This window comes from Callorhinus ursinus, unplaced genomic scaffold (assembly GCF_003265705.2).
Source record: "Callorhinus ursinus isolate GAN/ISIS: 27379988/994484 unplaced genomic scaffold, GSC_fseal_2.0 scaffold1, whole genome shotgun sequence".
In the NCBI taxonomy this organism is placed as follows: Eukaryota; Metazoa; Chordata; class Mammalia; order Carnivora; family Otariidae; genus Callorhinus; species Callorhinus ursinus.
The window spans coordinates 120007053-120020728 of record NW_027397063.1 but is presented as its reverse complement, the minus strand read 5'-3'; the positions used below and the strand labels follow the sequence as shown (position 1 = coordinate 120020728).

At 40.3% G+C, this 13676-nt stretch overlaps 1 protein-coding gene and 1 long non-coding RNA gene across 8 annotated transcripts in view; one reads left to right on the top strand and one right to left on the bottom strand.

Moving 5' to 3' along the window:
- CPNE4 (copine 4) overlaps positions 1-13676 on the bottom strand; it is a 516611-nt gene that overhangs the window by 81605 nt on the left and 421330 nt on the right. The window lies entirely within an intron of this gene.
- The window catches only part of LOC141374023 (uncharacterized), a 29257-nt gene continuing 17044 nt past the window's right edge, over positions 1464-13676 (top strand). Inside the window, exon 1 of the long non-coding RNA XR_012380570.1 lies at positions 1464-1623. This is a non-coding gene — a long non-coding RNA (uncharacterized lncRNA). The remainder of the gene's footprint in view (positions 1624-13676) is intronic.

Below are 13676 nucleotides of genomic sequence, written 5' to 3'. Positions count from 1 at the left end.
TAGTAAGTTAATATCTTCACAGCTTTGAATTAATCAGAACTGAAGACACATAAAAATGCAAGGAATTAAGGAACAGACAATACATAAAAGAGAAAAAGGAGAAGGAGAGTCAGGGAAATCAGCCCTTACCACAAAGGAAGATGCAAAGTCTTTGCTGCACTACATCTATAAATAATTAGCTCTGCCAGTATATGTAAGGTTTTGGCCAATTGGTCCAGGTCCACTAGGGATAATGAGGACTAGGGACATATGGCCAACAAGCTCAGCTGTAAGAGGACAATGTGCTTCAGATACTCACCCTGCACCCTGTGTGATATAGATTTATAGGGTCTGAGCACTTTTCTGATGAGTGCTAGTATCTTTAGATTCATTAAATGGGAACTTACTCACCATGCCTTGCCTCAAGTTGGTTGTAGAAATCTTAGTATCTTAGATTCATTGGCAATTTGTGGATCATTCCACTCTGACTCTAATTTTAAGGATAAGAAAGCAGGTTGTAGGAGGATGAGCAGCACAAAATTTACTCACGATAGTGTTGCTTTTAAAGCCTTGCTCTACTTGCTCTTAGCTCAGAGGCAGTAAAACCTCATCTTACCAGCCTGTTCAATAACTTATTTCATGGGACTATTTATAATAGCCCCACTGCTATCACATACTGAGCCTCTCAACAACCCTTTGAAATGGGCAGAGGTATCATTTCATTTTACAGATGAGGAAGCTAAAACTCAGTGAGGCTAGGCCACTTTTTGGAAACCCAGATCCTCTGACTTCTAACACCTATGCCTTCTTTATAGATAGTATATTTGATAATAATTTGTAAACTAAAATTTGAAATAGAAATGCTGGTCTTTATTATAACTCTCAACTTCATCCCAATGCCACCTTCCCTGGACTATAACAAAGGTCCATCCTTAAGGACAGTTTCTTCTTTGTATCTTTGGTTTTCTGTGCAACACTTTGCAATTATAGGAATTCTCCTCAAATTAAGTCAGAATCTCCACTGGATTATAAACAGGATCCTTTTGAATGGTGGTAACTTTATTTGATTCCCAACAAATCATTCTGAGCCTTTGCCTCATCACTGTGACCATCTTCTTCAAAGGCTTCTGTGAGACACCAACATTAACCCACTACCACTGAAGCCATTCATTCATTCATTCATTCATTCACTATTTCCTGGGCAACTACTATGTGTCAGATACTCTGTTAGAGATCAAAGATGTAAAGATAAAAAGGCATGGTACCTGTTTTCCCAGAAGCTTATAATTTAGTGTGTGCAGGGAGTTGAGGTGCTAGGCAGAGGAGTGGTAAAGAGGAAAGACAGGCAAACACACCAATAGTTATAGAATTGAGAACTTGGTATGATAAAGATGAGGACATAATGCTGTGGAAACAGAGAAGAAGGTTCTAAGTCAGAATGAGGAGTCAGAGAAGGCATTTTAGAAGGAAGGAGGGATGGGAGGGAGAAGGGAAGGGAAGGAAGAGGAGAGAAAGAAGGAAAGAAAAAGTAAGAAAGGCACATGCACTTTTATGTAATAAGGAAGACTGACAAGGAAAATCCACTGAGCATTTTATGGAGTCATTGATTTCTGCCTACCATGTCTCCAAGACTCCTCCTTCCTTGTAAGTGGTGACAAAACTCTGGCCACCAGGGACCCCCGACTAGGGTCCGCTTGTAACCTCAGCCTCCTGAGAAGCAAATCTGTCATCCTTCTTTTTCTTGTAGAATAAAAGTCAAGCTTTTCCTGGAGGCACTTGCTAGGACTATGGTTGACACAGCTGTGAGGAAGATTAGCATTCTTTGTGCAGCTGGGTGAAGAAAGGGGAACCTTTGTGGACATTTCCTCATAAATGAGAGGAAGCCCTATGGCAGGGAGAGCCCTGAAAACCCATTTAATTACACGAAGTTAAGACTGGGTGGGTAGGGTAGGTCCTGGCAAAGAGATTAACCAAGTGTTGCTGGTTGTCATTCTACGACATTTGCACAGTCAGTCAACATCTCCCAGTTGTGAAAACCTAGCAGGTACTGGGGGAAGAGGCATAAAGCTCAAGGAGATAAGAGAATTCACAATTACTGGGGCTCTGTATACAGTGAAATGCACACCACACAATCCTATTCAATTCTCCAAACAACCTATGCACTTTTCATTGCATAGGTTCAGAGAAGCTAAGTAACTTGCACAAGTTCACCAGCTTAAAAAATATTCAAACAAAGGTGTGCCTGATTTCCAAGCCCAGCTTGTTTCATCATGTCAGTCTTGCCCATCCTTGCCTGAGAATAAGAATCACATGGGGGGGGGATGTGTTTATTATACATGTAGATTCCAAGCCCTCTGCCAAGGCTTGAAATCAGAATTTCCAAGTGAGGTGCCAGGGAATCTGCACGTTTAATATTTATCTTAGGTGGTTGTTAGGATCAGATCGTTTTGGGAAAACTCTGCAATGTATTGTGCTGCCTTGACAAGTGGCATAAGGTTGAAGAGGAAGGGGGAGTGGAGAATGATTAAGGAGGTAGAATTTACAGGTCTTGACTAATTACAGGAAAGAAAATTCTGCAGTCCCTGAAGACTGTCCAAAGTTCTGTCGGTTGTTAACTTCTGCCTCACAACGAAATCCTCCTTTAAGTAGGGCAAAAGCACAAACAGCCATTCTACCATGTTCCATTCTACCATGTTCCCTTGGGTGTGAGCATCCCAGGGGAGATCCAGCCAGAGCTCCAGTGTGAGCTCCAGCCAGAGCATAGTGGCATGCAGGTGCACTGCTCTGGCTGCATAATGTGTCCTATGATTTCATTTTTCACTCATAGGTGAAAAAAAAAGTAAAAGGCTTTCTGGGGGAGCAGTCAACTATCGTGTCCCTGTTTTCAGAACACAAAAATTACTGTAATTGGTTGATTTAAAAAATAATGATGATGCTATATTGCAATGAAATGATTTAAAGAGTTTCTTGGAGCAAGAATTTATGTTTGTAAGAAAGTTTGTAAAGGTTTTAGGTTGACCACATTGTGCTAGTGTAAATCCTTTCTTTTCTTTTCTTTTTTTTTTTTTAGCACAGTGGGCCATTTTTTCTGAGCCCCTTGGGTCCAGAGTTGCCTGCCACCTCTAGGCCACATAAATGCTATTTTTTTTTTTTTTGGCCTTCACTGAAGATACCACCTATGGTAGGCAGAATAATCGTTCTTCAAAGATGTCCACATCCTAATTCCTATAACCTGTGAATATGTTACTTTACACGGCAATAGGGACTTTGCAGATATGATTAGATCTTGAGATAGGAAGCTTAACCTGGATTATCAGGTGGGCCTGATGTAATCACAAGGGTCTTTATAAGAGGGAGGCAGATGTCAAAAAGAAGGAGATATGATGAGGGAAGCAGAGGTTAGAGTAATGGAAAGGGGTCATAAGCTAAGGAATGCAGGCAGCCTCTAGAAGCTGGAAAAGGCAAGGAAAGTGATTCTCCCCTAGAACCTCCAGAAGGAATGGAGCTCTGCTTATATTTTATTTTATTTTAAAGATTTTATTTATTTATTCATCAGAAAGGGGGAGATAGAGAGAGAGAGAACACACAAGCAGGGGGAGCAGCAGGCAGAGGGAGAAGCAGGCTCCCCACTGAGCAGGGAGCCCGATGTGGGACTCGATCCCAGGACCACAGGATCCTGACCTGAGCCGAAGGCAGACGCTTAACCGACTGAGCCACCCAGGCGTCCCGCTTATATTTTATTTTAGACTAAAGAGATTCATTTTGGATTTCTGACCTCCAGAACTATAAGATAATAAAGCGATCAGTTTTGTGTTATTTCCATGTTGAGCAGGAAGGCTCTTGTGGCCAAGGGGGATCCTTAGGAAAAGCCAGCAAAGGGGTCAAATTAAGGCCCAAGTTCAAAGTCTATGGTGTTGACCCTGGTTTGATCAGCAGATAAGCCCTAATTCCCTCCTGTGACTATGAGATCCCTGGAGTTTCTATTCCTTGTAATTGCCGGTGGCAGTGCCCCATCTCAATGCCTTTGCTAGGGGCATCTGCTCTCACTTCTGGTGTTATCACTTCAGGTGCCCTCTAGGCCATTATCCATCAGAAACTGCAGCTCTCATGGGCAGCTTCAGAGAATCTTCCCCATTTACCCTTACAGTCTAAATCTCATTCTGAGGAAATTATGATAATGTTTGCTAGAAATTTGTCCATTAAAAGGCATGTCACATTCCAATGTGTTCTTTCCCAATGATAATCAACCGTCTTCCTAAGCTGAGCCCTGTGTCTTATGACTCTTTGTACCTCAGAGAAAGTTTCTTATTTGTAGGCATCAGCCCTAGGTCTGGTTGCTGTCTACTATCTGGTTTCACCACTGTCAGGAACCTCTTGTAATTTTACTTTCTTGCTCTCAAGTTTGGTCTCAGGGAGTACAGTTGATCTGCTCCTATGAAGGGAGTTTGACTTGCTATACAATAATAAGGAAGAGTGGCAGCTTGACCTTGCTCAGCAAAGTCACCACACATGACCTTAAGTTTGCATGAATTCTTGTCCTAAAGTATGCCTCCTTTAAAAGTCTTGAAGGCCACCTCCTACTCCTGTAGACATGATATGAGAGATGCATCTTGAATAACTTGTTTGAAAAATGGATGCCAAATTCCAGGAATATATATGGCAGTACCTGCCTATGAAAAAGGAGTATGGTGTCCTGTATATGCACATTAGGAAACAGTCCTATAACATAAGGAAAGGGGCCACAATTGATAGGAAAGGTGGGCACTTGATAGGGCAGGTTAGAAATGACTGTCTTGTGCACAGGGGCGAAGGGAAGATCATCTGCAAAGACCATAATGAAGTCAGAGATATGCCTCCACAGGGATTTGCCTTTGTCTGTGGTGCTGAAGGTGTTGGTGCTGGTCCTAGAACACAATCTCCTCACATTCAAGTTGGGGTTGATTCTGCATCACTATCTTGGCCTGTTACTTGGTGGCTACACCTAGGGGCACCTAGAAGAGATAGAAGTATGCTCAAATCCACAAGTATGCTTTAAATCCAGACCACATGCTACAGTTCACAGAAGGCAATAGGTACAATGATAGAGGAAGGACTGAGTAGTTAATGGGAGACTATAGAGTTAATATGATAATTCTGTCTACAGAGTTCCCATTTCTATCTTTTTGCCACGCCATCAACTCTATTTTTATTCAGCTTTCTATATCACTAAACTCTACGGTAGTAACATAGTCAAACTAAAAAAAATAAACTTGAACTTTTATTTTTATGCAACAAGACAGATGGAGTGTACTGAAATAAAGTCCATTATTGGGTAATGGTTTTTATTCAGGTTATCAAAAGTTATGATGGCTCCCGTGGAAAACCATTTTACAAACTGCCAAATTGCGATCATCCCCCAATCTGCATGTGCAATTCTGGGCCATCATGGTTCCCTCCTGCTGGCCATGGGGCTGTCAGCGGCTTCTGTCCCAGGAAAGTTCCCCAAACCACTTTTCTCAAGAACTGGCATTCTTGCCCAAACTACTTCCTTACTGCTGAAAGATGCTTTCCTTATTTCCACTTGCAATCCTCCCTCTTGGAATTGATTTCCACCTTAACAAAAAGCTGTTACAAGCTGCTGAGTCTGAGTATTTGTTACTCAAATAGTGGTGTGGATCAGTGTAACTGCGGTCAACAGCATTGTGATTACAGGTGTGTTAGGAACGCAGACTCTCAGCCCCCGCCCCAGACCTACTGAACCAAAACCTACATTTAAACAAGATCCTCTGGTGATTTACAAGCATATTAAAGTTTGAGAAGTGCTGGTTTAGGCTATCAGTTGGTTGAATTAGAAAGACCAGTTTCCAATATCCTAAATGTGTCTGATGGGCTTATGCATTCATTCAAAAGTTAATGGGCATCTACTCTGTATTAGACACTGCCCTAGGTTCTGCGGATAAAAGATAAAGAGGGTATAGCTCCTTTTCTTTCCATTTGCCATAACATTTGTTCGCCACCTTGTCCTGCCCTTTAGCTCTGTCAGGCCTGACCCTTTCTCACCATCCTCCTTAATTTTGGGTGCCTGCCTTTGCTCTATTCTGAGTGTCTTTCTGAGTTTTTCATGTCATTTTGGTATCTTTTGTGTCATCATGAATCCATCTGGAGTCTCATTTTGACTTGAGACATCTTTCTGGCCACCATTTCCCATCTTATTTATCAAGTTTTCAGAGGCTCTCTGCCCCATGACCATGTCCCATTGTTATATCCGACCTTGGAACATAGCTTTCTCATTTTAACCATGGGGTACTATCCTAGTTGCTGCTGAGACCTGGGCCCAAATTTCTAGGAACTGTTCCTGCCCCTAGAGATTTTCAGGGTTATACCTTGGAGAGAAGTAATTTGCTCTTGCATAGGAAAATAAAAGGTCTTATTTTTCTCACCATACATAAGAGATCCCTTCCTCTAGAGCTTCTTTTTGTCTCTTCCTCAGTTTAAGTGCAATAGTAGAGTAAGGAAACAAAACTGGAATAACAAATGGGTATATTTTTTAGAAAGCCTATTAACTTTACATATTTATTCTCTTTTATCACTGATAGAACTTACTGTATGTTCAATTCAACCCCAAATCCAAGTAGATTCAATTATGTTGAAAGATATAGACTGGAACCTGGAGCTCTTACTTTTGGGTAATTTTTTAGTAGGTGAACATCATTTGTGCTTTCTTCTTTCTTCAATGGGATAATGTTTTGCCTTAGATTGGCCCTATTTAAAGTATGTTCACCCCCCCCTACAGTCCTATAACACTTGGTTACTATTCTCTCACTTGATACAAAAACTCTTTGAGGTCGGAGAGTGTATCATATCCCATTTTCAGGCAAGGATACTGTGCTTGGCAGGTTAAGTGAATTCACCAAGGTGGTGAAGCTTTGCCAGAATTGACTGAAACCCAAGATTTCTCACCCAAGGCCAGGGCACTCTGTTTATAATGCCAAATACTCCTCTCACATTTTGGTGTCCAATATTCCAGAGGCTAAAAATGGACTATGCACAATCCCAGCTTTATGTCTTGGGTCCAATAGGCTTATAGCTTTCCAGAAATTAACAGTTTTTATTTACATCTTCTGGATAAAATCTGTATGGATTAGATGAAAAGGATATTTATAGTTATTTTCCTCCATAATTTAAGTTTCAGTTTTGGGAAGAACTAACTCAATTTCTTCATTCCCACCCCCCCCCATGATTTGAATATCCCAGTTCTCGTCTTCTTTTCAACTGAAGTGAGGTCCCACAAATACTATTACTAAAATGTTGCTAGAGCTGAGCTCCATGTATTCAAGCAGAAATGAATGGTCATTTGCAGATTTCCAGAGTCAGTTTATATCCCAACTATCTTAGAGAGTCTCTGACTGTACTCAGAAACCAACCTGTCCAGTTTCATCACCATGGGGCACAGTCACTTTTCTTAGCCCTTCCTTAGCCACTTAAGCATGCCTCATGATTGGAGCTGCCACTGGTGTCCAGGATGACACCTGCACTGAGGAAAGTGACCTTCAAAGTTCTCAAAGCCTCAAGATGTAGGGTCCAGAGCAGGACTGAGTTTTGTAGCAGTAAAGAGAATGACCTTCTGCACATGTCCTGCATTGTTACCTGAACCCCAAAGCTGCACTTATGTACAGAAGCTCATAAAGATGTTCATGAAACAGTGTTGTTAGCTTCTCATCTCACCTATGCAAACAGGGCTCTAGCCCAATTCAAAAAGTCAGGCCCAAGGAGATGCCATTCCATCCATCTATGGCTTGCCATCTCTTTTCTGCCTGGACTCTGACCGATACACTGATTATTATGCCTTTCTTTCTCCCTGTACTCTACCAGGGTCTCATATGTATATTTCCTCTCCAATTCCTTTCTTCTTCCACTCAAACAAAAGTTAGCATGCATTTAACCATCCGTCCCCCTCCCCCAAACATCTAAAGGGTCATAGGACCATTATTTTAAGAAACACTCAAACTGTATGGCCCTATTTGGCCTTCCCTCCCTTCTCTCTCTTTCAACATATATTAAACTTCTACTATCCATCAGAAATTACATTACCGTATATCATTGGCTCTTAAGTTATTACTGATTGAAGGAGGCACAATTATTTTAGGTTTTTGTATGAAAATAAAAAACATTCAAGATGAAGAGTTTAATAGGAGACTTTTGCATAATGCTGGGACTCCATAGGGTTACCCTTGAAGGTAAGAGCAAATGAGAAAAAAAAAAACACCCATCATGCAGGAAGGGACAGCAGAAACATTCACATATCTCAGTCTTGCCACTAGTTGAGGGAGGAAAACGTCTTCTGAGAATCTGAGCCAAACCTGGTATTCATTCAGATCTATGGTCTGAAATCATATGACCAGAGCATTCAAACAAGCCTCAAGCAAAGAATTTAATTTAAGGGAGTCTCAAGTTGGTCATTCCTCAGATGAGTGGAAGAAACAAATGTAAATCCTTTCTGGAAGAATTCAACTTGTACCTGTGTTGTCCAATGTGGTAGCCACTAGCCACATATGGCTATTTAAATTTAGAACAGTGAAAATTAAATAAAATAAGAAATTCATTTATTTAGTTGCACCAGCCACATTTCAGGTGCACAAGAGCCATGTGGCTGGACGGTGCCTGTATTGGGCAGAACAGATACAGAACATTTCCATCACCACAAAGTATTCTTTTGAATTTGTAAGACTATTGAATCACAGACCTATACCTCTGAAACAAAAAATACATTATATGTTAAAAAAAAAGAAGAAGAAGAAGAAAGCAGGAACGGAAAAATGAAGGGGGCGGAATCGGAGGGGGAGACGAACCATGAGAGACTATGGACTCTGAGAAACAAACTGAGGGTTCTAGAGGGGAGGGAGGTGGGGGGATGGGTTAGCCTGGGGATGGGTATTAAAGAGGGTATGTACTGAATGGATCACTGGGTGTTATACGCAAACAATGAAGCATGGAACACTACATCAAAAACTAATGATGTAATGTATGGTGATTAACGTAACATAATAAAATTTAAAAATAATAAAAATTTTAAAAAATTTAAATTCCATTTAATTAACATATACTGTATTATTAGTTTCAGAGAGAGCATTAAGTGATTCATCATTTCCATACAACACCCAGTGCTCATTACATCAAGTGCCCTCCTTAATGCCCAACACCCAGTCACCCCACCCCCCACCCACCTCCCCTCCAGCAACCCTCAGTTTGTTCTCTGTAGTTAAGAGTCTCTTATGGTTTGTCTCCCTCTGTTTTCCTCTTATTTTATTTTTCCTTCCTTTCCCCTATGTTCATCTGTTTTGTTTCTTAAATTCTACATATGAGTGAAATCATATGGTATTTGTCTTTCTCTGACTGACTTATTTCACTTAGCATAATACCCACTAGTTCCATCCACATTGTTGCAAATGGCAAGATTGCATTTTTTGATGGCCAAGTAATATTCCAGTGTGTGTGTGTGTGTGTGTGTGTGTGTGTGTGTGTGTGTATGTTTATCACATCTTCTTTATCCATTCATCTGTTAAGGGACATCTGGGCTCTCATATTTTGGCTACTGTGGACATTGCTGCTATAAACATTGGGGTGCATGTGCCCCTTCAAATCACTGTTTGTATCCTTCGGATAAATACCTAGTAATGCAATTGCTGGGTCATAGGGTAGCTTTATTTTTAACTTTTTTTTAAAGATTTTATTTATTTATTTGAGAGAGAGAGAGCACAAGCAGGGGGGAGGGGTAGAGGGAGAGGGAAAATCAGGCCTCCCGCTGAGCAGGGAGGCAGACATGGGGCTTGATCCTAGGACCCTGGGATCATGACCTGAGCCAAAGGCAGACAGTTAACGAACTGAGCCATCCAGGCACCCCCATTTTTAACTTTTTGAGGAAACTCCACACTGTTTTCCAGAGCGGCTGCACCAGTTTGCATTTCCACCAACAGTATAAGAGGGTTCCCTTTTCTCTACTTCCTTACCAACATCTGTTGTTTCCTGAGTTGTTAATTTTAGCTCTTCCAAGCTGGACCACTTTCTTACACCATACAGAAAAATAAACTCAAAATGGATGGAAGACTTAAATGTGAGACAGGAATCCATCAAAATCCTAGAGAAGAACACAGGCAGCAATCTCTTTGACCTAGGCCACAGCAACTTCTTGCTAGACATGTCTCCAAAGGCAAGAGAAACAAAAGCAAAAATGAACTATTGGGACTTCATCAAGATAAAAAGCTTTTGCCTTAAGATGAGGAACACAACAAGGATGCCCACTCTTGCCACTATTTTTCAACAGAGTACTGGAAGTCCTAGCAACAGCAATCAGCCAACAAAAAGAAATAGAAGATATTCAAATTGGCAAAGAAGAAGTCAAACCCTCTCTCTTCGCAGATGACATGATACTTTATGTGGAAAATCCAAAAGACTCCACCCCCAAATTACTAGAACTCATACAGCAATTCAGTAATGTGGCAGGATAAAAAATCAGTGCACAAAAATCAGTTGCTTTCCTATACACTAACAATGTAACTGTAGAAAGAGCAATTAGGGAATTGATTTCATTTACAATAGCACCAAAAACCATAAGATACCTTGGAATAAACCTAACCTAATAAAGGATCTATAATCTAGAAACTACAGAACACTTATGAAAGAAATTGAAGAAGACACAAAAAGATGAAAAAACATTCCACGCTCACGGATTGGAAGAATAAACATTGTTAAAATGTCTATGCTGCCCAGAGCAATCTATACTTTCATTGCCATCCTGATCAAAATACCAAAGGCATTTTTCAAAGCGCTGGAACAAACAATCCTAAAATTTGTATTGGAACCAGAAAAGACCCTGAATCACCAAGGAAATGTTGAAAAAGAAAAATAAAGCTGGGGGCATCACATTGCCTGATTTCAAGCTATATTACAAAGCAGTGATCACCAAGACAGCATGGTACTGGCACAAAAACAGATGCATAGATCAATGGAACAGAATAGAGAGCCCAGATATGGACCCTTAACTCTATGGTCAACTAATCTTTGACAAAGCAGGAAAAAATATCCAATGGAAGAAAGACAGTCTCTTCAATAAATGGTGCTGGGAAAATTGGACAGCTATATACAGAAGAATGAAACTTGACCATTCTCTTACACCATCCACAAAGATAAACTCAAAATGGATGACAGGAATCCATCAAAATCCTAGAGGAGAACATAGGCAGTAACCTCTTCGACATCGGCCACAGCAACTTCTTTCATGACATGTCTCCAAAGGCAAGGGAAACAAAAGCAAAAATGAACTTTTGGGACTTCATCAAGATAAAAACCTCCTGCACAGCAAAGGAAATAGTCAACAAAACAAAGAGGCAACCCACGGAACGGGAGAAGTATTTGCAAGTGACACTACAGATAAAGGGCTGGTATCCAAGATCTATAAAGAACTTCTCAAACTCAACACCCAAAAAATGGGCAGAAGACATGAACAGACACTTCTCCAAAGAAGACATACAAATGGCTAACAGACACATGAAAAAATGCTCAACATCATTAGCCATCGGGGAAATTCAAATCAAAACCACATTGAGATACCAACTTACACCAGTTAGAATGGCAAAAATTGATGAGGCAAGAAACAACAAATGTTGGAGAGGTTGTGGAGAAAGGGGAACCCTCTTCCACTGTTGGTGGGAATGCAAGTTGGTACAGCCACTTTGGAAAACAGTGTGGAGGTTCCTCAAAAAATTAAAATTAGAGCTACCCTATGACCCAGCAATTGCACTCCTGGGTATTTACCCCAAAGATACAGATGTAGTGAAAAGAAGGGGCACCTGCACTCCAATGTTCATAGCAGCAATGTCCACAATAGCCAAACTGTGGAAGGAGCCCAGATGTCCTTCAACAGATGAATGGCTAAAGAAGATGTGGTCCATATATACAATGGAATATTACTCAGCCATGAGAAAGGATGAATATCCACCATTTCCATCAACATGGATGGGACTGGAGGAGATTATGCTAAGTGAAATAAGTCAAGCAGAGAAAGTCGATTATCATATGGCTTCACTCATACGTGGCACATAAGGAATAGCGTGGAGGACCATAGAGGAAGGAAGGGAAAACTGAAGGGGGAGAAATCAGAGGGAGACGTACCATGAGACTATGGATTCTGGGAAACAAACTGAGGGTTTCAGAGGGGTGAGGGGTAAGGGGATAGGATGCGTATTGAGGACGGCACGTGTTGTGTTGAGCACTGGGTGTTATAAGCAACTAATGAATCACTGAACACTACATCAAAAACTAATGATACAGTGGCTAATTGAACATAATAAAAAATTATTAAAAAAATGAAGAGTGGTGTTGAAGGAAAGTAAAACTTTTGCACAGCAAAGGAAACAGTCAAGAAAACTAAAAGGCAACCTATGGAATGGGAGGAGATATTTGCAAATGTCTTATCAGATAAAGGGCTAGTATCCAAAATCTATAAGAACTTACCAAACTCAACACCCAAAAGGCAAAAAATCCAGTCAAGAAATGGGCGGAAGACATGAACAGACATTTCTCCAAAGAAGACATACAAATGGCCAATAGACACATGAAAAAATGCTCAAAATCACTCGGCATCAGGGAAATATGAAACGAAGTATTCTTTTAGATAGTGCTGATCAACAGCTATAGTAACATGCCATTGATTGTATGTTGTGACCTGATTTCTGAGACAAAAGAATTTAAACCAAATGCATTTCTTAGACTCACTGAAATACAAGAGCTGCAGAGGTAGGGGGATAAATTAAACCTCTCTTTGAGGACTTGGCACATGTGAGAATCAGCCATCGGGGATTGAGAATCACTTGGTACTGAGTCAGAACATCTAGGAGTTCTATATCATGAAGAATTCCTCTTTGGCTTTCTGAGCATTTAGAGCAGTCAGGAGCCACTTGGACCAAGAGTTCACTGTGTGTGACTAACCGAGCAATTAGCACAAAATCTCATTACTTGGATGAACTTCCAGGACCCCCAGTTCTGTGGAAATTAGAATTGAATGCAGAATGACATGTTTTCAGATAGCTTTTTTCCACAATTTGGTTACCTTTGACCTTTTGAAATTAAATTCATTTTTATAAAGTTACTATGCAATCATTAGAGTAATATATAATCATTTTCCTGAGTCCCCAAAGAATATAGGATGAGTAGAAGATTCCAGAGTAAAAGGTTTTAAAGAACGAATTTCCACCTCTCTAGATTTCCAACCATCTCATACTTTGACATGGCTCTCTGAGGACTTTGGCTTTAAATGAGAGTTTGCAATATAACAGTTTAATGTGGGGAAAATATTCAGAGCAATAATAAACCTAGCAAATGGAGCTATTGTTTTAGATTTGCACCATTCCCAAACTGTAGAAATACTTAATACATAATGCAACTTAATACAATATTTAACTTCATGAGAAATTACTTTATGAGAAATTACATGAGAAATTACTTTCTGATTCTGTATATTTTCAAATTGCCACTATTTCTCTCCCAGTCCAATCTATCACCTAATACAGAAAAACTCAAATTATTAACACATTTCCTTTTCTTCAGTTCATAACAAGGGATAATTGAGATATGGTGCCCAAAGTAAAGTGTGTTTTAATGAAAGAGTTGCCTCATATAATACTAAATAGTACCTAGAGTGTGATAAAGCACTGAAGCTGTAG